This window comes from Arachis ipaensis, chromosome B07, assembly GCF_000816755.2.
Source record: "Arachis ipaensis cultivar K30076 chromosome B07, Araip1.1, whole genome shotgun sequence".
Taxonomy (NCBI): domain Eukaryota; kingdom Viridiplantae; phylum Streptophyta; class Magnoliopsida; order Fabales; family Fabaceae; genus Arachis; species Arachis ipaensis.
This window is the reverse complement of record NC_029791.2, coordinates 98,495,814-98,499,497: the sequence shown is the minus strand read 5'-3', so window position 1 is coordinate 98,499,497 and position 3,684 is coordinate 98,495,814.

The window sequence follows — 3,684 nt, the reverse complement described above, 5'->3', positions numbered from 1 at the left end:
GGGTCTCCGTGGTGGTGGTGGGCTGTAGCCCAAAGCAAGGAAGTTCCTGCTGTGCGGGATGATCTTCTTGCAGTCCTCTGCTGGTGGTCTCTCATCGGCATTCTCCCAAGGCACATCAGCCTGACGGCCTAGCCGTGTAACCAGGTAAGGAAAGGGGAGGGCCCTGGCCATATAATGCCGGATAAAACGAGGTAAGTATATGTCCTTACCCTCCAGCACACACGAAAGGAGGGTGATCATGGTAGCCGGGATCTCCGTCTCGTGAGTACTTGGCATCACAAAATTGCTCAAGATCTGATGCCATAGTCGAGCCTCATCATTTAAGTACACTCTCTTGATCCCTCTAGGCATAGTGGTGTTCTGACCCATCTCCCAAGGAACAGCAGGGTCGAGAGCTATCCGTGCCTTTACGGCATCCCAGTCAAACTGCATCTGGCCCATGTCCTCCTCAGCCTGTGCAAAACCATCTGGCTGATCGGACTTGGCTGGGAGCTGAAGAATGGTCTCTATGGCTTCCTCTGTGACCAGAATTCGCTTTCCCCTCAGGTTCACTGCATCTAGGGTAGTAAGGTAGTAGTTGCAATAGAATTTCTGGACCCAAGATGCATTGACCTCTGTCAGTGGTCTCTCCAGAAAGTACCAGCCCCTTTGCTTGATTTGCTCAGTAGTGTACTGCTGGAGGGCTTCTGGAATCTTCAAGGTACGTTCCAGGTATAGATTTCTGGAGTTTGCAAAAGCCGGGTACTTCAGTTCACAGTACCGGTTTGTAAATTTTATAGGATCATTTGCAGGAAGCAGCTGGTTAGCTTTCTCCTGCGGTGTGAAGTTCTTCTCCCGTCATGAGGTATCGTGCATTAGAGAAATGATGGACTGGGAGGAATCTCCTCTCTTGCGCTTGCCAGTGGCCTTGCCTTTACCTTTCCTGTGTGAGGCAGACATCCTGAAAAACAGAAAATTAGGAATGGATAAAAAAATAGGAAAGCAAATAGGCAATTAAACAAAGGAAACTCAAAGCGGTAGGGGAGAAATAGAATAAGAAAAATGAGTAATTGAAATGTGATTGAATTGTGGTGGTTGGGTGGTGGTGGTTGAAGAGAGGGAGAAGAAGAAGTGGGGAGGGCTGCGCGAATGTAGGGTTTCGCGTGACTGGAGGGGTTATATTTTTGAATTCACGCGGCCGCGTGGGGCACGCGGTCGCGTGGTTGGGACGAGAATGGGAGTGACGCGATCGCGTGGGGTGCGCGATCGCATGCGAGGGGAAAAGAAGGGTGACGCGATCGCATGGGTCGCGCGATCGCGTCACTGGAAGTCGTGCTAAACGCATGACTCCAGCGCCGTTTTAGCGCAACTCTTTGTCTCCTTTTGGGGCGATGTGCAATCCATGCGACGCGATCGCGTCGCGTGGGATTGGTATTGGGTAAGTGACGCGATCGCATGGGGCATGCGATCGCGTGGGCCAATTTGTGCGAAACGCACAAGGGCCGCACGATTCCAGCCCAACTTTCTGTTCGTTGGATCCTTACGCCGACATATATCACGTGGCCGCGTGGGTCACGCGGTCGCATGGGTGGTGTTTTTCGCGATATGACGCGATCGCATGGGGCATGCTGTCGCGTCGTGCAACCACTTTTTTTTTATGCATGAAAAGTGCAGAATGCAATGACTATCATGGATGCTTATGCATGATTCCAGGTTTAATAAATTAAAATGAAAAAGGAAAAATTGAAAGCAATTAACAAGAAATAAATTGAAAAAGAAGCGACCATACCATGGTGGGTTGTCTCCCACCTAGCTGAACAGATATCCAGCCTCCCGGGATGACGAATGTCAGAACATAATCCATGATCCCAAGCTGTGTTTTCATTCGGGCGGGTTAAAGAGTAGAATCTCACCGTGGCGACCAAACATCCTCCGTGATCCATGCAATTGAGCACGATACCAATCTGTGTACTTCGAGGTGAAGTGTGGAACCTTATTGAACCTGGTGCACCAGCTCTGAATACGAGCCATTTCCCTTTTACTCTTAAAGCTGCAGAGAGCTCTAAGCTGGCCATCTGTTTCAAGCAAACCATATTCAAGTGAATAAGTAAAATTATAAGTTAAGGATTGTACCCACTTGAAGCTATTGGGTGGTAATGGCCTTGGGATAGGTGTTTTTGGTGGTTCTGCAAGTTCTGTTTCCTTGTGCTCTTCTGTGAATTCTTCCACTTCCTTGCAAAGATTTTCGATTGTATCTGTATTCTGGTCAAAGTCTTCTGCGTCTTCCTCATCACTTGAGTCATAGATTGGAGGTTGAGAGAAATCTACCTCCGCATCATCTTCATATTAACTTGGGGAAGATTCTTCGATCTCAGAGAATTCACTTGCGGACGCAAGTTCATCACTAGGAGCACTAGACTTGTGACTATTATCATCAAGGAAATTTGCTTCTTGGATTATTCCGTCTGATTCTTCGTAAACGACTTGCCTTGGAGATTGTATGGTATCCTCCTTAGCATCAACTGTAGTGTCTTGGACGGAGTTTTCCTCAATTCTGTATTCCCAAGGAAGTTCAGCATCGCCTAGATCTTCAACCAACTCTTCTTTTGGAACAATGACAACTTCTTCCACTTGTTCTAGTACGAATTCATTTTCTGTCTTGTCCACTGGAGTCTCTAGTATTTCTTTCATGCTACGCTCTTCATTGGGCTGTCCACATGAAGCTGTGGTTGATCCTTGTATATTTGAGCGCCTAGTGGCCCATTGAATTAGTGCTTGCTCCAGTTGTTGAATGGTTGTTTGAAATTTATTATTTCTTTCAGGCGATCCTTTGCTTCGCGGTTTGCCAAACTTGGACATGATACAAAGGAAAGTGGTGATGATTGGGAACGATTGGATTGGTATTGGGGTAAGGAAGGATCATATGATGGCGAATGATGAAGAGAAGCTTGTGAGTGTGGTGGTTCGAGGTTATGTTGAAAGGATGGTTCATATGCACGGGGTGGGGCTTGTTGGTAGTTACAAGGTTGTCGACCATGTCTTACAGTTGGGTATGCACGGTAGAATGGTCTTTGTTCAGGATATCTCGGAGGGTGTTGCCGCCAAAAGGGTTTATTAGATCCTCTTGGTTCCATCCATCCTTGATTGGTCTGACCTTGATGCACATTCCTGCGGTAACTTCTATTTCCTTTAATAATATTAGAACTAAACTCAAAGCGAGAGGGGTGAGAGTTCATAGTAGCAAATAAAGAGAAAAAGGAAAAACAACAATAATTAAACAAGCAAAAAAAAAAATATTTACAATAACCAATAATAAGGCACACGTTAGCAGTTCCCCGGCAACGGCGCCATTTTGAAAGAGCTGAAGATTGATGGTTTAGAGGTTATAAAAACTCTCATTGTGAGTATAGTTACTAAACCAAGCAGTCAACCTTTCTTACAAACGTGTTGGTTGTCACAAGTAACAAACCCCTTTAAAAATTTTTAACCGAGTATTCAAACCTCGGGTCGTCTTCTCAAGGAACTGCGAGGAAGTGTGTTCTTATTATTGGCTATAAAGGTTGTAATCGTGGTTTAGAAGGTGAGAAGCAAGTAATTTAAATGACGAGTGAATTAAATGGCAAGTAAAAATAAATAATAACTGTAAAACAACTTTTGGCAAGATAAGGGAAATTAGACTCCGCGTGGGTCACGCGGTCGCGTCAT